Genomic DNA, 27,213 nt, shown 5'->3' on the forward strand with positions numbered 1-27,213 from the left:
CACCACGTTCTCTGAATCCTTTCTCTCTGTGTTTCCGCATGGAAGCCACAGCTCCCGACTACTCCATAATTACATTCCAATTGCTCCCTCCACTGCTAACTCAAGGTCACACAAGTTGCTTGACTGCTCTATTCTTCTTCTTCCTAAAGTTTACAGTGACCTGGGGTTTGCAGAAGACCTTGGAACAAGTCATAGCATTGACCTTCCCAACATAACCAGATTTTGCCCATGGACTGACAATTACTGTGAATTGTGCTGCAATAAACATGGGAGCGAATATATATATGTATTAAATATTTATATTAAAAAAGAATTTCAGGAGTGATACAACTGGCAGAAATTAGCCTAGAAGATCCAGGAAATCTTCTAAATAACATGGGGACAAAGTTCACTTCCCTGATGAATTGCTGGTTGCCTAGCAGGGTCTACCACTTACCTATGAAATTTTATTTACCTAAATCATCAAGATCAATGGTCTATTCCTTATAACCAACTTTACCCCCTTCATTAAAGTGCAGAGGTTATTCGCCCCAGGGTCCTGACTGTTTGGCTTTCGTTAATCCTCTGTTTTCTAAGATCAAAGAAAGAGGCAAAATCTTGTCAATACTGCATAATATACATTTCACTGACTGGCTGTCATAACTTACCTCCAAGTTCCACTGATGTCAGCTCATGTCGTCTCATGTCAAGTACAAAGCCGTCCAGCCTACTAACTAAAAATGGAAAAGAATTTGAGGACATCTTTCTAGATATGGCCGACACACCCCAACTAACGAAGAAGGTTCCCTCATGCAAAAAAAAGAATACAAAAAATATAATATGAAGGAGTTAAATCTTACTAAAAATGGCAACCTTAGGACATACAGCTCCCGGGCTAGGAATCCCTTCAGTCCGCCGATAGACACAAAGGGAGAGAGTGTTTTACGGTGGTGAATGGCCACAGGGCAGCTGGGTCTACATGTTGTCCGCCTCGTGACAGGAGTGCAGTACGGAAAGGAAGTGGGCTGTTAAGGACTCTGATGAGCCTCCCTAACACAGTTCTCAAGGCCTGCAGACCTGCCACAGCATGCAGGTTGAGAGTCCTACGATTACCGCGTCCACCTGCAAACCCCATTGCGCTCTAACATCTGTGTATTTTACTGTAGGTCAAGGCTCTTAATCACCAGAAGGCCCTGGGGCAGCCACACAGAAGCTTATTTATGGCCAAATCAAGAAACCAAAATCCTGAACCATGCCTGATTAGCTTCACTAATATGCGACTTGTGGCTAATTTCTGGGCTGCTTCACCCACAGGTGTTTGCCCTCTGCCATAAATCACTGTGTCCACCTCCCCTTTGCACCCTGGTGCCACCATGCATACAGATGGCCTGTTTAAGTGACAGGCAGGAAATAATGGATGGGCACTAAATCACCCCCATGTTTAGTCAACTGTCTCTACTCTGAAACTGGTCCTACGGCGTTCCCACTGCCCAGCTCCCTTCAGATGTTATTGTAACCCTAGCCTCTGTGCCACTGCATGTAACCTTTCAAAGGTACAAAGTGTACATTTCCCCATTTTTATTTGTTTTCCTTGTAGAGCACACCGTTTGCATAAGACAGTATCATTAAAATTTCCACCGCAGCCAGCGGTGCAACGGAGCAGAGCAGAATCCCAACGACTTGGATGGTGAAAGGAAACCCTCACTGGGAATTTAGCAACTCTGGACCTCCTTTTACCTTTTTTTTTTTTTTTTAAAATTAAAGATGTTAATTAAATGGCTCACAAACCAAACAATTTAAACACTAAATATTATGAGCAGGAAGTGCTTGGCTTGCATACCATTTGATTCTCTAGAGTAGTTCCTTGTTTTAAATCAACGTATAGGTCAATATAAAAACCAGTAGCTATGAAAATACGTATTTCACATATATCTACAATGTACGTCTGTGCTTGGAAGAGAAGAAAATATAGGGCTTGGCAAGAGATTTGTTTCAAGCTCTAGCTAAGAAAACTCTCAGGAGGAAATATTGATCAGTTGGTACCAAATCAAATCTTATAAATGAACAAATAGATGACAAAGTAGGAATGAAAAACAAGGTTGTGGCTTCACTTTACTAGAACAAGTATAGTAATAGTTTGATACAATAGACATACAATGCATACGACTTCTTCAACTCTGCTCACTGAAGGAGGAAAACAGCTGTTGGAAATTCTCAGTTACTTTTAGGAATTTTACACGCCTCATCCTTAGATTCAATTATTTAACAGGAAATACCCCATTTATCTGTTATTTTTAGCATTTCCTAATTTAGCTCAAATAGCTAAATGTGGGGTTTTTGTTTGTTTGTTTTTATGACTACACAACACAACAGGTCGGATCTTAGTTCCCTAACCAGGGACTGAGCCTCCTGCACTGGAAACGTGGCGTCTTAACCACTGGACTGCCAGGGAAGTGCTTGGCCAAATGTAATGCCAGGATTCTGGTCATAAAAGTAATGTATTCTAGACTGTTCCACTTCAATCCTAGATGACATACAGGAACCAGATTTACCCTTCCTGCTGAAACAATCAAAACCAGGCAAGTTATATAATGGATTTTAAGGCACTGGACACCAGGAGATGAAGATATCTGGAAGAAGGGAAATAAATTGGACCAGCTCTGTGACACAGCTTTCCACCTGGAGAGCTTCCAAGCCAGAGTATGGGAGATGGTCCCTGGTGGAGCCCAGTGGACTTGTCTTGTTAAAGAGACACAACTGAGCATCCCAGGAGGTCAGGGTGATGAGAATGCCCCAGACCTAGGTACTGGAAAGAAGAGGTTAAAGAGGGTAAGAGGATAAAGATGATTTCAAATTAGACAACTGCACCCCGGGGTGGAGGTGGGGTGGGGGTGGGGGATAGGGGAATATGCTAAGAATAATTATAGAAATTCAGAAATATCCAATCACCAAAAGAGTATAACAAAAATTAGACAAGGACAATTGATAAGTTTTTACATTGTAATCCATATATACAAAAAGTTAAATAGTCACATATAAGATATAAAGAAGATCCAAATTGAATTTTGAGGGATTAAAAATCCATGTATCTGATGAAATATTCAGTTTAGTTCAGTTCAGTTCAGTTGCTCAGTCATGTCCAGCTCTTTGTGATCCCATGGACTGCAGCACGCCAGGCCTCCCTGTCTATCATCAACTCCCAGAGTTCACCCAAACTCATGTCCATTGAGTCGGTGATGCCATACAACCATCTCATCCTCTGTCATGCCCTTCTCCTCCCACTTTCAAACTTTCTCAGCATCAGGGTCTTTTCAATGAGTCAGTTCTTTGCATCAGGTGACCAAAGAATTAGAGTTTCAGCTTCAGCATCAGTTCTTCCAATGAATATTCAGGACTGACTTCCTTTAGGATGGACTTGTTGCATCTCCTTGCAATCCAAGGGACTCTCAAGAGTCTTCTCTAATACCACAGTTCAAAAGCATCAATTCTTCAGCACTCAGCTTTCCTGATGGTCCAACTGTCACATCCATACATGACTACTGGAAAAACCATAGCTTTGACTAGATAGGCCTTTGTTGGCAAAGTAATGTCTCTGCTTTTTAATATGCTGTCTAGGTTGGTCAGACCTTTTCTTCCAAGGAGCAAGTGTCTTTTAATTTCATGGCTGCAGTCACCATCTGCAGTGATTTTTGAACCCCCCAAAAATAAAGTCTGTCACTGTTTCCATTGTCTCCCCATCTATTTGCCATGAAGTGATGGGACCAGATGCCATGATCTTTGTTTTTTGAATGTTGAGTTTTAAGCCAACTTTTTCACTCTCCTCTTTCACTTTTATCAGGAGGCTCTTTAGTTCTTCTTTGCTTTCTGCCTTTGGTGTCATCTGCATGTTTGAGGTTATTGATATTTTTCCTGGCAATCTTGATTCCAGCTTGTGCTTCATCCATCCCAATGTTTCTCATGATGTACACTGCATAGAAGTTAAATAATCAGGGTGACAATATACAGCCTTGATGTACTCCTTTTCCTATTTGGAACCAGTCTGTTGTTCCATGTCCAGTTCTAACTGTTGCTTCCTGACCTGGATACAGATTTCTCAAGAGGCAGGTCAGGTGCTCTGGTATTCCCATCTCTTATAGAATTTTCCAGTTTGTTGTGATCCACACAGTCAAAGGCTTTGGCATAGTCAGTAAAGCAGAAGTAGAGGTTTTTCTGGAACTCTCTTGTTTTACAATGACCCGACAGATGTTCAAAATTTGACCTCTGGTTCCTCTGCCTTTTCTAAACTCAGCTTGAACATCTAGAAGTTCATGGTTCATGCAGTGCTGAAGCCTGAGAATTTTGAGCATTACTTTGCTAGCGTGTAAGTTGAGTGAAATTGTGCAGTAGTTTGAGCATTCTTTGGCATTGCCTATCTTTGGGATTGGAATGAAAAATGACCTTTTCCAGTCCTGTGGCCACTGCTGAGTTTTCCAAATTTGCTGGCACATTGAGTGCAGCACTTCCACAGCATCATCTTTTAGGATTTGAAATAGTTCAACTGGAATTCCATCACCTCCACAAGCTTTGTTCATAGTCGCACTCCAGGATGTCTGGCTCTAGGTGAGTGATCATACCATCGTGATTGTCTGGGTCATGAAGATCTTCTTTGTATAGTTTTTCTATGTATTCTTGCCACATCTTCTTAATATCTTCTGCTTCTGTTAGGTTCATACTATTTCTGTCCTTTATTGTGCTCATCTTTGCGTGGAATATTCCCTTGGTATCTCTAATTTTCTTGAAGATATCTGTAGTCTTTCCCATTCTATTGTTTTCCTCTATTACTTTTCATTGATCACTGAGGAAGGCTTTCTTATCTCTCCTTGCTATTCTTTGGAACTCTGCATTCAAATGGGTGTACTTTTCCTTTTCTCCTTTGCCTTTCACTTCTTTTCACAGCTATTTGTAAGGCCTCCTCAAGCACCATTTTTCCTTTTTGCATTTCTTTTTCTTGGGAATGATCACTGTCCCATACAGTGTCACGAACCTCTGTCCATAGTTCTTCAGGCACTCTACCTATCAGGTCTAATTCCCTAAATCTATTTCTCACTTCCACTGTATAGCAAAAGGGATTTGATCTAGGTCATACCTGAATGGTCTAGCGGTTTTCCCCACTTTCTTCAATTTAAGTCTGAATTTGGCAATAAGGAGATCATGATCTGAGCCATAGTCAGCTCCCTATCTTGTTTTTGCTGACTGTATAGAGCTTCTCCATCTTTGGCTGCAAAGAATAGAATCAATCTGATTTTGGTGTTGACCATCTGGTGATGTCCACTTGTAGAGTCTTCTCTTGTGTTATTGGAAGAGGGTGTTTGCTCTGACCAGTGCATTTTCTTGGCAAAACTCTATTAGCCTTTGTCCTGCTTCTTGCTGTACTCCAAGGCCAAACTTACCTGTTACTCAGTATTTCTTGTCTTCCTACTTTTGCATTCCAGTCCCCTATAATGAAAAGGACATTTTTGGGGGTATTAGTTCTAGAAGGAAAAAATTTCAGTGGATGGAATTAATTTCGCTTTATATATTACGGAAGAAAACATTTGGAAACATGAAGACAGTGAAAAAAACTGTACAAAATGAAAGAAAAAAAAGACTTTTAAAAAATAGAGAGTCAGTCATCTGTGTGGCAACTTGAAATGCTTAAGATATATGGGTTGAAGCTCTGAGAATGAGGAAATGAAATTAAATAATTGAAAAAATAACGACCAGGTTGTTTTTTTCAAATTTCATAAATATCACGAATCAACAGATCCAAAGAACAAAATCTAGGCATAACTATATTAAAAAAAAAATCCAAGTCATATTTTGTTACATATTACTCAAATCAGCTGACAATAATAATTTATATGCAAAATAAATAATAACAACTATAAGAAAAGGAAAAAATACATTGCATACAGAGGAACAGAGATAAAGATGACAATGAGTTTCATATAGAAAACAACTCAATATCTTTAAATTACTGAGAGAAAAAAAATACTGTCAACATAGAATATCTAAAAAGAAAAAAAGAATCTTTCAAAGCCAAGGTAAAATAAAAATAATTGATACATACAAAAGCTGAAATAATCACAACAGATCTGCACTAAAAAAATAATAGTAAAGTCATTTAGCAGAAAGAAATAATACCAGAAAAAATGTGATTTTACACAATGAAATTAAAAACACTAGAAATATCAACTACATAGGTAGATTTTTTTCTTATTTAAATCTGCTTAAAAATAAATTGTTTGCTAATATAGAACAACAATACTATATCAATGTTACTCAAAAAATGATGACAATAGCACTTGGGGAGATGATATGAAATGAAAGTTTATGATCGTAAGAGGCTTATCATGTCATGCAAAGTGGTATGTCATTAAAGTGGGTTTGAGCAAAATTTTAAATGTATTCTACTGATCCTAACACAAGCACTAAATTAGAAAAACAAGGAATTATAGAAAATACACCAAAAAGAAGGCAAAATGGAATCACAAAAAAATAATTGCTTCAAAGAAGTCAGAAAAAGAAAATAAAAGAGAGAACAAAAATAAAAAGATGGAAATAAAAAATAAATAAAATAAATTTATAAGTAAATAACAAATAAAAAGATGGAAAAGACTATTCTAACAGTCATTAAAACAAAGCAAAGCATATATCAGAGAAAGTCATACAAACGGGTATAAAGAAAGTCATTCCACAATTGTAAAGGACTCTATTTCTCAAACAGAACTAACAATCTTTAAATTTTATGAACCTAATAACTTAGCTTCAAAATATAGGAAGCAAAAAATGATATAACTATAAACAGAATAGGCAAAACAGTAATTATATGAAAAGATTTTAATACCTTACTTTCAAAAGTAGAGAGACAATCAATAAGCATACACACTATTTTAAAAAATGATCAACTAACTGTACCTGAGTGACATATCTAGAACACCATATCTGACAAAAGGTTAATACAAATTATTTTGCAAGGCACAGGAAATATTTAGCAAAACAGAGCATGTTTTGTCTCATAAAACCAGTTTCAATAAACATAAAATAGTTCATTTCATGCAAAGTATTTTTTCTTACCACAATGGATTCAATTAGAAATCAATAACAGAAAATTTTCTAGAAAATCTCAAATATTTGGAAACTAATAACCTGGTTGCAAAGAAGTTGTATAGTAAAGAATAAATAAAAAATAGGACATCAGAAAAAAATAGTCCAAATTAAAGTTAAAGGAAAATATATTCCAGTTTGTGGGAAACAGCTAAAGTAGAACATTGTAAGGAGATGTTGAATTTACAGCAATAACTTAATAAACACCTATGTAGAAAACAAAGAAAAATATCACATTAATGACTTCAGCTTTAAGGAAAAGAAGAGCAAGTTGAGTTCAATTTTGCAACAAAAAAGTAAATATTAATAATAGAGAACAGAACAGATGAAAATGAAATAAACAACCAGAAAAATAATGGAGAAAATCATTAAAATTACATGCTGGTCTTAAGATACATATAATTGACATAGACAAATTTACCTATATAAGGCACGAGAGAAATACACTTACTATAGACTCTACCTAGAATAATTTTTTTACCTCAAAAAAAACAAAAAAACTCAGAACAATTTTGAGATAGAACAAACCAGAAGGCCTAGTAACACTTGCTATGAATATAAATTATAAAGCTGCTGTCATTAAGGCAGTATGGTATTGACCTAAAAAATGGACAGATAGGTCAGTGGAACCAAATAAGAGTCCAAAAATAAGTTCACGCAGGTCTGGAACTCAGTTTTGAGAAAAGCACAAAGGCAACTCAATGGAGGAAGGATACTTGTCTCAACAAATGATGCTGAGACAACTGAGCATCCTTCTACAAAGAACAAAAATACAAAAATCCTCAACAATGCCTATGTCAATACTTTGCCCCATGAAAAACTAATAATTCTTAATAAATCACACTTCTAAATGTTGGCTTAGAAGTCTAAAATATTCTCACAATGTCCTCTTCAATTTCATAAATATTAATCATTGGAGGGTCTTTCACAGCAATGTCTTTTCATTTCTTCTGAGCATCACCCAGCTTTCTTCAGTCAGGTCTATCGTTACATTTCAACTTAAGGTTATTTTTATTTTGTTTTTCCCTTAAGAAACTGGACAGAAAATAAAAACAACAACTAGAATTTTAGCTTAATTTAAGAAGGTGAACTACTAAAATCAGTTAACATATTCCTGAAAGTAAGAAAGGCAAGTACTTGATCCCCAAGTACAGTTTACGATACCTCAGCACATCAGTTCAGTTCAGTTCAGTCACTCAGTCGTGTCTGACTCTTTGGGACCCCATGAATCGCAGCAGGCCAACTCCCGGAGTTCACCCAAACTCATGTCCATCAAGTCGGTGATGCCATCCAGCCATCTCATCCTCTGTCATCCCCTTCTCCTCCTGCCTCCAATCCCTCCCAGCATCAGAGTCTTCTCCAAGGAGTCAAATCTTCTCATGAGGTGGCCAAAGTATTGGAGTTTCAGCTTCAGCATCAGTCCTTCCAATGAATATCCAAGACTGATCTCCTTTAGGATGGACTATTTGGATCTCCTTGCAGCCCAAGGGACTCTCAAGAGTCTTCTCCAACACCACAGTTCAAAAGCACCTTGGGCTTATCAAAATATAAAGTGTTAGTCACTCAGTCATGTATGACTCTTTGCGACTCCATGGACTGTAGCCCACCAGGCTCCTCTGTGCATGTAATTCTCTAGGCAAGAATATTGAAGTAGGTTGCCACTTCCTTCTCCAAGGGATCTTCCTAACCTAGGGATCAAACCCGTGTCTCCTGCACCAGGGAAGCCCAATCTTCCATAAAGGGTTTATGTGCTAGAAAAACTGCTACCTGTCTGCAGGCTTCGGCACGTTCCTTTTTCATTGACTAGAATGCCCTTTCTCTCCAGGTGGTCCACTTAGCAAATGTAGGACACCTACGTTGTCCTCACTGCCCCCTGTGGCTTCTCTTCACTCTCCAGGCAGAGGGAACATGTTCCCCATCTATGCCGACCCCATTCCTGCCACCAGACAGTGTTATGCCATCACCAAAGCTCTCTCCCACAGTAGACGCAGGTCAGTTTAAATTACAGATTCTATAAAAGTGAGTTATGGCAAATAAGAGGCTCTCCATTCATATTTAGTAGACTAATGTGTGTGTGTGTTTATGTATCTTTTCATTAAAAAGCAACTTCATATTTTACTTAGCATCATATGTTCTAGATCTAATCTTATAAGCAAATGCTTCAAGGGAGATTTCATTTATGTATGTTACCATCAAGGATCCCGGAATTGGAATAAAATAAAAGAAAGCTCCTTCTCTAGAAAATTTAAAATCATCTTCAAGAAACTGTGAGCTTTTCTCTTTTTTTGGTAACAAATCTCTATTTTATGGTTGACTTAGTCAGCATAACTCCAGACCTCCAGAGGTGTCAGTAATCACAATGGGGACTCAGGATGCATCAGTAATCACGGTGGGGACTGAGGGCTCAGCCCGTCCTCAGGTGAAGGTTTGCCCTTTCTTCTCTGCCAGGTGCCTTCACAGCTGCTAGGGCTGTGCAGTAGGTGACAAATGCCCCTCGAGGGGTTTACACTTGGATGGAGGCACTTATGGGCTGGTCTATTGACTGTGAAGAAACATAAGGCACAAAGATAGATAAAGCGTGCCCTACTTACACAGGAAATGAAGTTCAGAGGATGTAGACTGATACACACCCATGAACGATTTAGTACACAAAGGGATAGAACTATGCTCAAATTCAGAAAAGTAGGTGATCTCTTTGAATAGCAACTAAATTCATTTTTATAAGGAAAGGTGTCAAGTTGATGCTTAAAGAATGAGTAAAAATTAAGTACGTAAGCAAAACTGAAAACTCAATTTATTGCAGAAAGAACCGTTTATGAGAAGAAAAATATGAAATTCTTGATGTATTTCAACTAGTATTGTTGTTGTTGATCAGTTGCCAGATCATGTCCAACTCTTTTTGACCCCATGGACTGCAGCTCACCAGGCTCCTCTGTCCTCTACCATCTCCCAGAGTTTGCTCAGATTCATGTGCATTGAATCAATGATGCTATCTAAACATCTCATCCTCTGCCACTCCCTTCTCCTTTTGCCTTCAGTCTTTCTTAGCATCAGAGTCTTTTCCAATGAGTCAACTCTTCAAATCAGGTAGCCAAAGTATGGGAACTTGAGCTTCAGCATCAGTCCTGCCAATGGATATTCAGAGTTGATTTCCTTTAGGGTTGACTGGCTTAATCTTGCAGTCCAAAGGACTCTCAACAGTTTTCTCCAGCACCACACTTCGAAAGTATCAATTCTTTGGTGCTCAGCCTTCTATATGGTCCAACTCACATTGTCTTTATATACAGTTCATGGGGTTCTCACAGCAAGTACACTGGGATGGTTTGCCATCCTCTCCTCTGGTGGATCACATTTGGTCAGAACTCTCCACTATGACCCGTCCCTCTTGGGTGGCCCTACACTGCATGGCTCATAGTTCCATTGAGTTACAAAAGTCCTTTAGCCATGATAAGGCAGTGATCCGTGAAGGGGGTCAGAGGATGAAATGGCATCACCAATCCAATGGACATGAACTTGGACAAACTGTGGGAGATAGTGGGGGAAAAGGAGGCCTGGTGTGCTGCAGTCCATGAGGTCACGAAGAGTCAGACCCAACTGGGTGACTGAATAGCAACAACAATCTCACATCTGTACATGACTACTAGAAAAACCATAGCTTTAACTCCACAGACCTTTGTCTACAAGGTGATGTCTCTGCTTTTTAATACGCTGTCTAGGTTAGTCATAGCTTTCCTTCCAAGGAGCAAACATCTTTTAATTTCATAGCTGCGGTCAATGTCAGCAGCTGATGTTTTGGAGCCCAAGAAAATAAAATCTACCACCATTTCCACTTTTCCCTCTTCTTTTTGCAGCTAGTCTGAGTACTTCCTTTTCATCCACGCTCACAGTCATCCCTTCATTTCCACAGTGGAGTTGTTTATCACTTGGGTGGAGATCTGCTCATCCTATGAGCCAGTGTCCTTTCCTGGCATCAGATTTTTATTCTCAAGGAAGGCCCTGGGCTAGACTTACTCAGTGTAATTCCATCTCCCTACCTGTAGCTTATTGGGCAAGAAGTGGGCATGTGGCTTACGCTGGAACAATCAGATTCCTTTTCCTAAGGATTTGTATTTGGTACCTAGAAGCATCCAGTCAGTTTGTGAACTGAGCTGGAAATGTCTCTTGTAAGATTACAAGACGTGGGTACCACTTGGATGGAGAAACGGAATGAAGAATGAATAGCACTGACTTTCAAAGGCAACAGGAATGACCCAGAATGAGAGTCCTTGGTGCTGGAGGAGTTCTGAATGTTAGTGTAAGCTTGCTTTCTCCATGAGATCCACCTTGTTCCTGTCCCCAGTGCCATGTTTTAAAATCTTCACTGCTATCTATTTCCTTAAAGAACAGTTTCTGAAACTTGAAAGTTGAGCCTACATTAATGCATATGGTTTTGGCAACTCTCAAATCTATTTTTTTTTAACTTCAGTTTTCTCTACTAAGCCTCAGATACACACCAACCTACCTGCCAGAGAGCCCAAACCTGCAAATTCCACGTTTTTCTCATTGATAAGGTTCATCTCATCATGTTCTATCCACAGCGTGTCCTTGCATTCTTCTTTGCCTTCTATGTTGAATCACCCCATGGCCCAGCATAGCAAGGAAGAAACCTTGGAGTTCAACTCAACTCCCCCATCCCCAGGCCCACTCAGCTGCCTGCCAGGCTCCCGAGGGTGGGGGTCTGCCATGGACTGCTGTCCCATCAGTCTGGACGGTTCTTTTGTCTGTGTTCCCCACTTATGCCCTTCACTCGGCACCTGGATATTTTCCAGGTCCACTTTGATAACGATGTTCAGGTCAATGTAATGAAAAAAACTATTTATGTGAACCAAATATACAACTCTCTAGAGAACCTAATTTAAAACCCTTGTTACAATGTCCACAATCAGAGATGTGAGAGAAGACGTCCAAAAGCAGAGATGGGAGAGAAAACAGAGGGAGGCGTGAAGAGGGCTGGAAGGGCCTTGCCCTCAGAGGTGGAGGGGGCCATCTCAGGACGATTGCTGTCGCATGGCACTGATGGTCAACCCTGGGGACCCAGCATCAAGAGTTGAAATGTGTCTGACCTGATATTGGGGAAATTGGAAGGACTGGATGAGAGATGATATGAAAGGAAGGTAAAGAAAGCGAGAACAATATGTTAATCGGAATAAAGGAATACGAGAGATGGCAGGACTGTGGTTGGTGTCAGAGCTTGAGCTTTTGGAAAGTTGAAAGCAATCTGCAGTCTCAGTAGCCATGGTGATGACGGGGTCTGGTGGAGAGGAAATGAAAACTGAACCCACGGAAGAAGTTGACTTATTCGGAAGGCAAGACGCTACGCTACTCACAGTTTCAAGAGCAGCCCTCGTGGGCAGTGGGCAGACCACAGAAGCTGAGGAGACTGAAAACTCTGAATCTCAAACGTTGGAAGAGCTCCCTGTATCTTCCCCAAGGTCATCCCCAAGGTCATCCCCGAGCAGTCACTTTGTTCATACCCATTCTCAGAGCTGGAAGAAAATTTATTCATTTATTCAGTTTGAATAAAAAAAAATTCACATCATCTCAATAGGATTAACATAATCAAACACCTAATTCTTTTACCCTCCAGGATAGCATTAGACTTGTTGTCAGGAGTTCTTTTCGGCTGTAGAGAAAGATCTTATTTATAAGCAGCCTCAAAATCACCGCAAAACACATCATCAGTCAGACAGGTCCTGCCTCACCCACTTTTCTTACTTCTTCGCATTAAAAGTCACCAATCATTCAGATATTGTGTAACTGTTTATTTAAAAGAACCACAGAGTTCCTTGTTCAATGAGGTTCATAACAGAAATCTTTTTGTTACACACCAAGGGACTTATTTGAATACGACTTACCTAAGAATGATACTAGAGGCTTTCTAATCTGTTAGTTATTAAATGATTTATTCTAATTTATTGAAAAAAGTGAACACCATGGACCAGACTAGAGCTTGAAACTATTCAAATGGGGCCTTATTGGTTCCAGATGGTGGAGGGAGACGCTTTTGAGAGCCTTCTGACATTCTCTGGGATTCGGTTTTGTATTCAGGGGTTCATTTGCACCCCCTGGAAAATGGGGCAGGCCCCTGAGCTATATCGGGTCAGTGGGGCAGGACAGGGCTGTCACTGGCTTGAAAAATGGGTCACGGTTCAGACCAACCTTGGTAGAAAATGGTATGGTCCAGAATCCAGAGATGACCCTCTTCACTGGACAATCTCAAGGCAGGACTTCGGGACTCGGAAGAGGGACATGACTGGATACACACAGAGAAGAAGGAGGATTTCTTACCCTGAAAAGGCAGACTTCAGCTGATGGTTTGCAAGGCATATATCTACCCACCTGCCCAGATGGAGGCTACATGAGGATGTCTATATGTTTCCATTACATTGACGTTAGATTTCCTTAGGCAAATAGCAACTAAAAAGTCATCTGACAATTCCAAGAATAAAAATACATGAGGCACCTCGGAGGGAGCATCTGACAGCGTTGTGACTGTGCTGCCTCTGATTTAGGAAGTGCAGACAATACAGGGCTGGCAGAAAGTATATTCAAGACAGGCAGGGTGGTTCCAGAATGGGAATTAAAAGGGCACCCGCTGAATCTGTCAGAGGCATTTTCAAGATGTAGCACCAAAGAGTTATATCACAAAGGTCACTCAGAGAAATACGAGTGTCACAAAGTTAAGTACATCTAGGGAAGATCAGATAATAAGAAATATCCCTTTTTTTTTTTTAAAGCTGAAATGATAGATTGCAAAAACAGTAAAGTGAAGTGCACAGCAGATATAAAGGGAGATCAAGACTATGGGAAATAAATAAAATAGGAGGGTAATACAATAGAAGTGAAGCTGTAGAAATCATAAAAGGAATGCTTGGAAACAAGAGTGAAACTTATTGAATAAAGTAAAATTTATTCAGAACATTCAGATGGAGAGATTCAGAAAAATAACCCATGGAGTGACATTCTGGCTGATTGCAAGATGCTGTGAAGAATACATTTTAAAAAAAATTGTCATATGTTCTCCTAGAACACCGTATGAATAATTTAACAGGAATGCCAAGATTTATGAAAAGAGCATTATCAGTGAAATGTTAACGCCAGCCCCAAGAATTTGTCTTTTAGGTGAGGTTTTGGTTCTAATCTACATAATTATTTCTGTTTGCCACCCCCGTGCTAAAAATGGAACAGAGAAAATTTCGAAGACCCTCAGCATGTGAGATGCAGTCCAAGATTTACTGCCTTGATGATTTAGAATGTGTGTGAGCTGCTAATTGAACTGTTCCGGCAGTGTTATCAACGGATGGGCCAGCCCCCTCCTCCTTTGCCGTCTGCGCTTTGCCGTGGCGTCGCTAACAGGATTTCCATGTGTCGCCCGTGGGAGTTTTCTTGCGCATCCTCTCAGTGGGAACACCTTTGCCACTAGGCAAGGCACAACCAGGGCCAGACTTCCGTGGAGGAGGAAAATGAAACAATTCAGCACCCACTGCAGGCACCAAGTGACCCGACCTGCAGTCACACGTGAGGAGGCAGCCTTGGGCTGGGTACTTGCAAGGATGCCCTCCTGAAAGCTTACAGAAGCCACTGTCCACCGAGTGAGGGAGCATGCTGGGTTAAGTCCTACAATCTACATTAACACCACCAGCACGGGCATGGGTGGTGGCCATGGGTCACCTAGCCTGGGAAGATGCTCACAATCACCAGAGCAGAAACTGGAGTTCTTTGTTGAACCTCATGAAGAGAAGGATGAAATGAGATGCTTGACTCCTGTGTCCATGATTTTGTCTTTGCAACCCTTGGAGAATCGGGCGAGCACTTCACACCCTGTTACATATAACACACACATCCTGCTTAGGAAAGAACAGCAGGTCCACTTGATTTATTCTTTTGCAACCTTTTGCCCCCAGCTAATCTGTGCTTTACCCACTGATGCAAAGATAATTCAATTTACAGAATGTTATGCAAGCGCTCATTGAACTTTATGGGACTCTCCAACACCAGCTGAGGTTATAAGGAAACTTATAAAGGAAACTGAAGCAATGTATCGCCTTGCTGATGCTGTACTTTCAGACCTTTGTATGTAGACAGGCTTTATACGTCTCTCCCTTCATACTGGCTGGACAGGTTTCCAAAGATACCATCAGTTCTTTCTGGCTCATAAAGAAAGAAAGAAAGAAAGCAAAGATTGTCAAGGGAGGCAGTGCCTTCAGACTCCACAAAGACACAGGTCTAAATTTAACGGACGACACTGAGCTTCTCACACCAGCCTCTGCGGCTTCTCACGGGGCCGTTTGCAAGGCATCCCTAGCGCCTTAGAAATAAAGCTCCTGTGCATGCTCAGTCACGCTGTTTCTAAGTCATGTCCAACTAATCGGAATCCCATGGACTGTGGCCTGCCAGGCTCCTCTGTCCATGGGATTTCCCAGGCAAAAATACTAGAGTGGGTTGTCACTTCCTTCTCCAAAATGTCCTGTAAACAGTCCTAAATTTAATTAACAACGCTTGAACTAGGTATGTCTTCATAAGCCACCAAGCTAAAATAGACCAGATAACATTCAATTGTATATACAAGTAGTAGCGAATAAACTACATAAAATCCATAATCTAACAAGTGTCCATTCAGGTGTAGCAAATGTCCTTGGGAAGCAAGTTTACAGCAATTTTTCAGGTACTGGTACTAAGCACGGTGCTCCTGAGCCCCTTCATCTGTCACCCCAAAGTCCTGCCAACAAGGCGTCCCAGGTACCCGACGACAGAGAGTTGGCACAGACAAGTGCTGTGGGCATGTCTGTAACGTTATGGTTCTGTGCAAAGACCCTCAAAGCCCCCCATTCCTGTTGACACCAGCTGCAGCCTCAGGCCCCCCCTTCCCACTCATTGCCTGCACCCCAAGCTCCCACTGGCTCCACCAGCTACTCTCCTCCCCACTCTCAAAGCTCCCACTAGCCAAGAATCCCCTCTTTGCTCAACTTCTCTTTCCCCACTACACCTTGCTCTTACGGACTCCTGCCCGTTCCAGACGATGCCATGTCCCCAGCAGCCCTTGCAGGGGGTCGGTTTTTACTCTCCCCTGTTGTGTGGAACACTTGCTGCTGTGGAACAGGGCATTGCCTGCCCTGTTCTTGGCATTTTACGGGTGGTAACCCATTTCACCCTCTCAACAGCCCCATTTTGCAGACAAGCAAACTGGGTACTGAGGGGAGAGAGCCCTTTTGTTCCGTTTGCAGCCTGGAGTCGTTTCTATTCCAGCCCCTCTGCAAACACCCTGCTCCACTGAGGCGAGCTCCTCAGAGGGAACCATGCTGGGTCCTCATTATGGACACGGACAAGCCTCCCGGGGATGTCCCATCACTAAAGCGGTCAGCCTCTGGTCTGCTCTGTTCGCCATATCCTGTCTCCTGAGGACTTGGGCAGCCGTCTGGAAGATGACACCAATGGCGCATGTTCTCAGTACTCGTGTATCAGTATTCCAGAGGTCACTTCCTCCAGCCCAGACAGTCACTGGCTTCCGTGGCCACATTCTCAGAACACAGCGTGGATAACTGAATCCCATGTAGGCTATCAAACCCAAACAAAAGTCCACCTTTGCTCAACACTATTTTTCTAAATGGTACTTTCATCTGACTAGTACTTCCAATCTATTGATTTCATAGCAATTAAAAAAAAATTCTCATTGTCTTCAGCATAATTTTAGAAATTCACTGCTTTCTCCTGACTTAAAAATGAATACAAGTCAACAGTGTAAAATGTCACCCTGCTGTACCCCAATTCAATTTGCGGAGTTCTCACCACATACCTTCTGGACCTCACAGATCAAGAGTCAGTTTCTTGAGAAAACTTTCAGAATATGTTCCTGTGTATTCTAGCCAAAGCAAACAAGTGGTCTTAATGTCTGCATTTTTATTTAAAAGGTAGAGTGCTGTGCACACTATTCATCTTCCCTTTATTCACTTAATAAATCTTCAGGATACTTCTAGTAAGTCTATAAGAGCTTTCTTTATCTTTTTTTTTTAACAAAAAAATAATAATCTTAGCCATCTTTAAGTCTGCAGTTAGTAGTGTTGATTAGGTTTGCGTTGTTCTGCTACAGATCTCTCTCCAGAACTTTTTCATCTGGCAAAATTGGAACTGATTTTTGTAAGCAGTGTAAGATAACGGTGCAATGTTCCTTTTCGTGTGGATATCCAGTTTTCCCAACACTCTTTGTTGAAGAAGCAGTTCTTTCTCCACTGTGTGATCTTTACATCCTTGTCGAAGACCATTTAACCAGGTACACCATGATTTCTGGGTCACCCATTCTGTTCTATTGGTTTATATTTCTGTCTCAATGTTGGTATGCCCTCTTTTGCTTACTGTAGTTTTGCAACATGTTTTGAAATAAGGAAGAGTGGACACCTCCAGACTTGTTTCTTGTTTTTAAGATTGTTTTGGTTCTTTGGGGCACCTTAAAATTGGACACGTAATTTAAGATGTCTTCTATTTCTGAAAAAAGAAATGCCTTTGGAATTTTAATAGATATTGCATTGAATCTGTATATCATTTTGGATGACTTAACATTTAAGCAATATTAAAAGTCTTTCAATCTACTATGGCTTTTATTTGTATTCTCTGTCTTTATTTTACTCTATTCTGTTATATGTTTGTATTGATTTATGTAGCTGGCAATTTAATAAATCTGTGCTTTGTTAACAATTATTGACATCGGTACAATTTTGCTATTAGAAATAATGCTGTAGCAAATAACCACATAGACACATGCTTTCTGTTATGCTAGGATAAATTTACAGGGCTGGAATTGCTGGGTCAAAATGCATAGGAGTCTGTAATTTTGAATAATGTGCCAAATTGCCTTCTACAGAGGTTATACTAATTTACACTTCTGATAGTCATGGTTTAGAATGCTCTCTTCTTCACTAATTCAGTGAAAGTACATGATCAAACTTTCAGATTTTTTTGATGTAGTGGGCAGAGCTTGGCACCTCAGTGTAATTTGAATGTGGTTTTCCTTTAGTAAAAATGTGGTTGAGTATCTTTTCTTACATTTCTATCTCCTTTCTTGTGATACCAGTTTATATACATTGCCTGTTTTTCTGTTGGGTTGTTGGTGTTTTCTTATCAGCTTGAGGAAAATGCTGTCTATTAGGGAGAATGGTACTTGGCTTGTGATATGTATTGTAAAAAGTCTTTTAAGTTTGACATTTATCTCAAGCTTTATTATTTTTTTTTCTTTTTTGGTTCATACAGTAAATTTTAGCTTTTGCAATAAAATTTAATTATATTTTCTTTTATGACTTCTTGATTTTAGTCAGCTCTTTCTCCAAGATTATTAAGGCATTTTGCCATGCCTTCTGGTCCTTTAATAAGTTTACATTTTATAATTAAATCTTTGAACCATTTGAAGTTTTCTGGGGTGTGGTGTAAAGAATGGGTCCAACATTCCTGTTTTCATAAATCAATCCAGTTGTCCCAATACCATGTATTGAGAAGTCTATCTTTACTCCTCTTACTTAATTGCCATATTAATAAAATTCCAAAGTCCCAGGGCATTTCAGGGTATTTCCTTTGGTCTATCTCTTCATGTGCCAGGACCCTAACACTTTATTAATGGAGAGTTTATTATGTGTTGCAAGATCTGGTGGGGCTGTCCACCTTCCACTGACTTTTCTCTTATAATGTTCTCTGAGTCTTTTCACTCCATATGAGCTTTAGGGTCCTTTAATTTTACTGCTCCCAAAATATCTCTTGGCATATTTTTAATGGAACTATGTGAAATTTGTAAATTAAATTGTAAGAACTTCATAAATCTTTATTTTTGAATATTCATGTTCAAGAACATGGTATGCCTTTCATATGTTCAATTATTTTTGCGTTCTTTGTATAATATTGGAAAGGTTAGTTCAAGTAAGTATTGTTTTTTCCTCTTGAGTTTAGTCATTTTATATTTGAGTATATATGGGTTTCATTACTTTAAATGGGCACTTTTCCATTACACAGGTGTAATGGAAATTATATATATATATATCAGTAAATTATATATACATATATATATCAGTTTATATATAAATAATTTTTTCACTGCACAATTTCTGAATTTTGATATTATTTTCAAAAGTATTTTGTTGATTCCCTTGGTTTTTTCATGTCACATATGATCATGTAGTGAGAAAATTATCTTACCTTTTCCAGTTTTTTTCAACTTGCTTTATTTCTTATCTAATTGTGTTGGTTAGTGCCTCCTCCCAGTGTTAAATGATGCTGGTTTCATGCTGATAGTCAAAGGGATATTTTGCATACTAACATATCAGCAGTATATATCGACGTGTAGATATGAAAAATCCTAAATGTGAAATGAATAATCAAAGAACACTTTACTGACATAATTATTTAATAATCTTGAGCTGATTCCAGATGGTAGGATGGTTGAATATTAGGAAAGCTATTGATCTAATCCATAATATTAAAGATCTAAAGAAAAATATATTCATCCCCATACATGCTGACAGGCATTTGTAAATATTCAACAACTATTCATGATTTTAGAAAAAATTAATAAATCAAAAACAGATGGCCATTTCCTAATTGATAAAATGTGTCTACTTTTGCCCAAAAGCCAGAATTACACTCAGTGGTGAAACACAAGAAGCGTTGCCAGTTCTTGTATTTTGTTTGTGCCTTGTGTACGGGTATTTTAGTGGACACTCCACAGTCAGATACAAAGAAAACACGATCTCTGTTTCCTGGAGACAGTATTTGCTGTATATAAGGTAAATCTCCTTTACTAATGATACTATTAGTACTTATGGTTCTTCTAGTTCTTCTCGCAGTTTCTGTGGTTTGTGCTTCATTAATACGGCAACTATGCTATTTCAGCAGAGATGTTCATAACTGCTACATCTTTCTTATCGATAGTTCATTTTTATATTATACTTTCTTTTTAATCTTGTTTAAAGGTTTCACCCGAACTCCTTATTTTGTTTGGTTTTAAATTTAAGTCACCTGCTTTCTCTTTTCCTCTTATAGCTCTTTGCTTGTTCTTTTGTTTTAAAGTTTTAAAATCAAAACGTTTTAAGTGGAACAATATAAATTTGGGTTTTACTTTAAAGTGTGTTTATTTACATTCATCAAAATAATAAATATGTTTTTAGTCCTTTCATGTAATTTTGTGTATTATTTGTGTGTAAAGCCTTTAATAGGTGTTCAACTTTTTTGTGCTTTTTTGGTGAATAGATTTTTGTACTTAGGAGGGCTGGCAGTTTTGGCTTTTCGTTTTGGTGATCACCTTTACAATTAAAACTTAATTTAGCACCCTTCATCTTTTCATTATTGAGGCAGGAGCTATTAATACCTCCTGTACGTAATAAGTAATAGAAAACATGGCATCATTTTTATGAGAATTTTTTTTAGCATTAGCATTATTTTGTTAAATATCTTTCTATTTTTTCTTAATGTTCCACTTAAAAAGAGATATCCTAGTCATAAAAATTGTGATCGTTTTTATCTTTGTGGAATCTTGGCTGGGTGCCTTCCTTCACGTCATGAAAGCAAACTCCGCTCGTGTGGTTATGCTCAGCCGTCCTCATCAGGAGGTGCAGTCATGGTTTCATGTGTTTGGAGTTTAGTTTCCTTGGTCACTGCTTGATTGGCTGAAGTTCTTCGTCTGTAGTTTTCATGGAGTTCATGGAAAAAAAGAATTGTCCTTGGTTCTTGCATGCTAAAGATAATGATTTTGCAAGTCCTTGGTTCCTGCATGCTAATGATAATGATTTTGACAGGATGGAGCTAACTTTTAGGTCAGTTTTTCCTTGACCAAAAATATGGTCTTTTAAAGTAAATATAAATTGTCTTCATTTCAGAAAGAAATTTGCTCAGGAAGTTGTCTCTCTCTGGAAAGCTACATGTTAAAGGAGGAGATGGATTTTTGGAGTTCGTGGCATCTGAAAAGTTTTTGCTCTAAAGAAAAATCTAGTTCTGTTTCATTTGTTTTATTTTATACTTTTGGAGACTTCAGTGATGGAGAAATTCGATTTTCATATAAACTTTAGGTTAATTGTTGATTTCAATAAGAATGCCTACAGAGATTTTAGTTAGGATTACTTTGAATTTAGAAATCTGTGAGAGGAAATTGGGGCTTCCCAAGTAACTCTAGTGGTAAAGAACTCACCTGCCAATCAGGGGACGTAAGAGATGCAGGTTCAATCCCTGGCTTAGGAAAGTCCCCTGGCGGAGTGCATGGCAATCCATTCCAGCACTCTTCTCTGGAGAATCCCATGGGCAGTGGAGCCTAATGGCCTATGTGTCCAAAGAGGTGGACACAACTGAAGCGACTTAGCACTCATGCTCAAGGGAAATTGACATCTTAACAAAACTCAAACTTCCAATTCATGAAAAACAGTTGGATAATCTTGTGTATATATGTGTGTATATATAGGACTAACACATATGTGTGTGTGTGTAAACATATATTGATTAGTTCTTTGATTTTTCTCTTCTGTTTACTATTTTGCAAATCTCAAACAATTTTGTTGGGTCTGTCTCTAAATATTTCAAGTTTTTTGGCCTTACTGAAAATTTTTTCTTTAAAATTTTCCTATCTAATTGTTTATATCTAGTATATAAAAATGCAGTTCTTTTTGTTGGCTTTCAATACCACAATATTGCTGAACTCTTGTAATATCTACTACTGTTTTTCTAGATGCTTTGGAATTTTGACATAGATAATCTAGTCTATAAATAGAAATAAGTTTAGCCTTTATTTTTAATCTCCTATAATGCCACATCTCTCTTTTCCTTACTATACTGTACATCCTCCACATGCTATTTTGGTAGGCAGAATAATGCCCCCACCCCCAAAAAAGATGCTCACACCCTAATTACCAGAGCTTGTGAAAATATTGCCTTAAGTAGAAAAAGGGACTTTGCAGATGTGATTAAGAGTATGGACTTTGAGGTAAAGTGATTATTCTGGATTATCCAACTGGACACAATCAAATCATGCTAGAATTTAAGATTATAGGAGTCCTTTCATGTAGGGTTAACATGGCTGAGAAAAAGAAAAGAGAAGACCTCTGGTTGTAATACAGGCTCAGCCACTGTTGGTGACTTTGAACATGGTGAAAGGGACCATTAGTCAAAGAGTGTGGGCAGACTCAAGGAAAGTGGAAACAGCCTTCAAGGACAGACAGCCAGACTCTGGGGACTTCAGTCCTACAACTGCAAGAAACTGAATTCTGCCAACAATCTGAATAGGCAGGAAGTGGGTTCACCTCTCAGGCCTCCAGTCAACAGGGTCCTGCTGACAACTGGATTTTCAATTCTGACCCATAGATAGATAAAATAATAAATACAAGTGATCCTAAGACACAAAGTTTTTGATGATTTGTTGGCTGATCAATAGAAAACTAATATAGGTATTGAATAGAAATGTTGATAGGAAACATCCTTGTTTTTATTCTCAATCAAGCAATGTATTTTATTCAATCTTGGGGGAAAGTATTGTCTATCACCATTAAGTATAATAGCTATGGTTCTGTGCAGCCTGCCCCTCTCAAGTTAAGGAAGCTTATTTTTCTGTTTTTTGTTTTAATAAAGCATAGTTGTTGGATTTTGTCAATGCTTTGTCTACAAAGCAAACAAACATTATGGAGATAATGTTTTTTCACCTGCAGCATATTCATATAGCAAATTATATTGATCAGTTTGCAAATGTTAACTGAGCCTTGTATTTCTGTTGATAAGTACCATTTAATCATGAGTTATTATGCTTTTTTTTATAATGCTAGATTTCATTTCCTTACTTTTTTAGAGCTATTGACCTATACTTTTTGTTTCTGTGGACTATTTTTGTCTAGTTTTGATATCAGAATAATGCTGGGCTAATAAAATAAACTTGTAATTTTCTCTATCCTGTATTTTCTGGACGAGATTATGTGGAACTGGTATTGGTATTATCTCTTCATCAGGTGTTGACAGAATTTGCCAGTAAAGATACTTGAATTCAGTGATAATAGTTTAAAACTTTATTTTATATATATATATATATATACTATTCAGATAATCTATTTCTTCTTGAATGAGCTTTGATACTTTGTATTATTCAATCAATCTATTTGTTTAGTCTATGACATTGTACACTGTATGTGTCTTTAGTATTAATATTGCTCTGCTCTCTTTTTAATATCTGCAGATTCTCTAGTGATGTCATTTTTTAATTTCTGATATTAGTAATTTATGTCCTCTCTCTTTTTTTTTTTTTTTTTTTGATCAGTCTGGCTAAAGGTTCATCAGTTTCATTGATCCTTTTGAAACAATCTCCTTTAATTCCATTGATTTTTCTTTTTTTCTGTTTTTAATTCCATTGAACACTACTGTTAAGTTTCTCATTTCCTTTTTTTATGATTAAGTTTAATTTTCTTTTCCTCTGTAATTTATTCCTATGTAAGTTTTAGCAATTAGTTTGAAACATCTGTTATTTTCAGTGTAAGCATTTAAAGAAAATTTCCTTCAAAGAATTGTTTTATCTCCATCTTATAAATTTGTATACAATGTATTTTAAATGCAATTCATTTTAATTTATATTCCAATTCTCTATGTGACTGACTCTTTGATTCATGAATTATTTAGAAGTGTACTGTTTATTTCTCAAATTTTGGAGAGCTATTTAGTTATCCAATATTGATTTCTAGTTTATTTTATTGTAGTCAGTGAAAAATATTGTGCACAGCTTCAACTATTTTAAGTATTTTGAAGTTGATTTTTTTGAGACAGCAAATCTGTTTTCTCAATGCTATTTGTCACACAATCTATTTCTCAGTAGTTTAGAATGTCAGCATTACAGTATATACTAATCTCACACATTTTTGAACCACATAAAAATATTTGCAGTGTTTAATGCATCTCCACAGAAAATACATTTAATTTGTATCACAGGTTTGTCCATGTGAACTTTATTCCAAAGAAAACCCATTATGGGCATAAAACCATGAGTGATTCTCAGGACATATTTATTTTTCAAATCATCTTGAAAAAAGTTGTAGATTTTTTCAGGGATTTGGCTTATCCTTGTAAATAACTATTTTTAGCCAAGTTCTTTTGTAACATATTATCAGCTATTCTGGACTCTTTCAAGCAATATGAGTTAAAAATCTCTTATGTAATTAGAGAAGGGCATTGTTTTTAGTATGGGCTTGACTTGCAGAATTGTGGATGTCAAGATCATGAAGATATCATTGATTTAAGACTGCACGTGTTACTACGGTTTGTGCTAGACTTGGAAAGAATGTTCAAGTCATACTCTCAGATCCAAGGACAAAGGTGAAGAGTTTTTTAAAAATTTCTAATCATTTATTTTTTAAAGCACTTGACAAGGGTAGTCAGTGATGCACAAAAAAAACCAGGAGAATCCTTCTGCCTGCCCTAGGGGAACAGCAGCAGGAAGAGACAGGCATGCAAGTCACAGGGAAGGTGACACGGAGCGAAAGTAAGGGAGCGTGTGTGTGCTTCGTTACCCAGGTTTTCTGTATCTATATCCATATCTGTCTATATTTATACACAAAGGTAAAAGGCAACCTTTTGAAATAATCCTCGCTGCGAAAGGCTGAGAAAAAAGAATGAGAATAAGCTTCCCAGAGAAAGTGCTTTCAAGTTCGTAGTAGCTCAGGAGGCCTTAGAGAATTTACCTTAAGAGAGAAATCCCAGCTCCTGACAGAATGAGGGAAAGAGGCTGTGAACTAAAAATCAGTTATTATAAACTGAAGCACTTCTTCTAGAACAGAAGTGCATGAAAGAAGGAGGCATTGCATAGACAGAAGTGTCCCTCTCATAGTGTTGTGTTTTTTGTTTTTTGTTTGTTTAAATAGAGGGTACATTTAAGGAAGTGGATAATAGGAAGTGAACAAAAACAGAACATAGAGCTGTGCAAGCCACTTCTCAGTAAGAGATCTCTCAGTAATGAACAGGTCCTTGAGTTGTTCTCTGGAAAATTACATTTTTTATTTTTTTGAGGAGTATTTCCTATACATGTAGACAGACACATCTACACAATTATTATTTTTTAATCAGGGAAGCATCTTTGCCCCTAGATGACATTTCATGTTGACAGTGCCTTCCAGGATGTTTGTTCATTGATGATTGAGATCCCATGTTTATGGAGGAAATATTTTCTTTTTTTCTTTTTTTTTCTTTACCTCCCTCAAGGTGCAGCTATCTTGCATCTTTGCAAAGTGCCCAGGGCAGAGTACTCTGGTGCTATCTGTTAATACCAGAAGGTTCTACATTACATATTTTATGTTAAGATGCAAAACAGTGTCCTCTAGGGGCCTCAGATCTTTGAGGAAAAACGATATTTTGTAATGAGTTTGTGCCTTTCCTTCATCCGGTCACTTTTCTACACATAGAGGGATATGGCTCTTGGGAGTCTTCCTCCTTCGTCGTGTTATGAGGAATTTTCCATAAAGGATTTATTGGATGTAGAGAAAGTGAAACACATGCAGGAATTAAGTGGCTAGAAAACAGAAAGCCAGAGTAGTGAGTGTCTTGGGTTCATGGTTAATTTTTAAATCTCTTCCAGGTAACATGGGTCCATTTTATCTGATATGCTGACCTAACTAGAAGCCTTGGGGGTTAGCCTCCGAATTGGGTTTACTTCTTTTTAGGGTCCCTCTTCTTTCAGAGAAGCAACAAAGGAAGAAAGAACACTGCTGTTTTTACACAAAGCAGGCAACCCCCGAATAGTCACAATTTCACTATTCTGTTCTAAATACAATAGCAACTGTGCAAAAACATCTATATGTATATTATCGGGCAGGGGGACGCCAGGGAAACCGCAGATGACAGCTAGTCACGACTGTCAATCTGCACGTTTAATGAGAAAGGCTGCCCGATTTAATGAATCCTGGTCCTTCATGCTGGCATCATTTTCGGCGGAACTTGTGTCTTAACACCTCGGTGGCGTCCTTTTCAGCCCCATTATGGCAGCTGGATGTGCCGTGATGGAAGGCCTTTGCCTTGTGAACTATTAAGCCTATATAAGCAATCACGACTCATTTACTGAGATGGAGAAGGCAGGGCAAGGCGTGTGTGTGTGTGTGTGTGAGAGAGAGAGAGAGAGAGAGAGAGTGCTCACGAGCACGTAGAGGAAGAGGGTAGGGGAGGACACGTGAGTGACTGAGCAGTCTAAACTCAGGTGTTTAATTGCAGCGGTCATGTCCTGTGAGCCTTAGCACAGGGACCAAACAAGAAAGGAAAGTAGCATTTTACATCACGAGCACCGGGCAAACCAGACCTACCTGGGCCGCAGTGACAGACAGACCAGCAGGCCTGCGGCCACCAGCTGCCCACTTTTGCCACGGCCTGTGGCCTGATGCAAGCTGGTTCTGGGCCCCAGCCCTGGTCCTGCCTTTGTCTAAAATGCCTCTCCCCCTTTCTCCCTCTGCTGCTGACGTAAAGCTGGAAGGCAGGGTGAAGCCCTTTCTCTTACCTCCGGGATTTGGTGGCATTTCGGCTCCAACTTACTCTGCACGCCTGCCCTCTGCACGGCTGCTCCTCCAAGCTGTGCACCACCCAGACACACGTGAGATGCAAGAGGCGGGTGTGTTTCATCTCAGTCACTACTTAGAAAAAGGGAAAGAACCGTGCCAGCACCCTCAGGTGACACACACTCAGTGTCAAGGCCATGAGAGAGGCTCCGCACCCTGCCGCCCGCCCCTGCCCTCCCCCGTGTGCCCACCTGCCGCTCTGCTTGTCCTTTAAGGATGAGAGATGCCCGCACTTTCTCTGTGGTCCCAAGACCTCTGCCTGGTATTAATAGATTTGAGGTGGAAGAACACAGCTTGTGTTGCCGCAGTGGAAACAGGGAGAGGAACAAATAATTCAGGTTAGGGCGACTCCAGAGGCTGATGACTCTGATGACTAGCTGCTGTCACGGGCAAACAGCGGAGCAGCGGAGACAGGGGACAGGAAACTCAGGAAAGGGGGCAGTCCCCGCACATGCAGACCTTCCTGCTGGACTCCTGTGTCCCCTCACCCAGCCTGCTGCCAGGCCTGTGACAATGCTGCCACCTGCTGCTGCACCTGTGG

At 39.2% G+C, this 27,213-nt stretch overlaps 1 long non-coding RNA gene across 1 annotated transcript; it reads right to left on the minus strand.

Moving 5' to 3' along the window:
• Nucleotides 1-2,062: 2,062 nt before the first annotated feature.
• Nucleotides 2,063-26,741, minus strand: LOC147350042 (uncharacterized). Its single transcript, XR_015149149.1, has 3 exons — nt 26,615-26,741; nt 12,471-12,629; nt 2,063-5,454 (listed from the first exon to the last, which is right to left on the minus strand). It is a non-coding gene; the product is annotated as an uncharacterized LOC147350042 (long non-coding RNA).
• Nucleotides 26,742-27,213: the final 472 nt, after the last annotated feature.

This window comes from Bos grunniens, chromosome 20, assembly GCF_055505025.1.
Source record: "Bos grunniens cultivar Pamir isolate PY7600 chromosome 20, Bosgru_T2T1.0, whole genome shotgun sequence".
Lineage (NCBI taxonomy): Eukaryota > Metazoa > Chordata > Mammalia > Artiodactyla > Bovidae > Bos > Bos grunniens.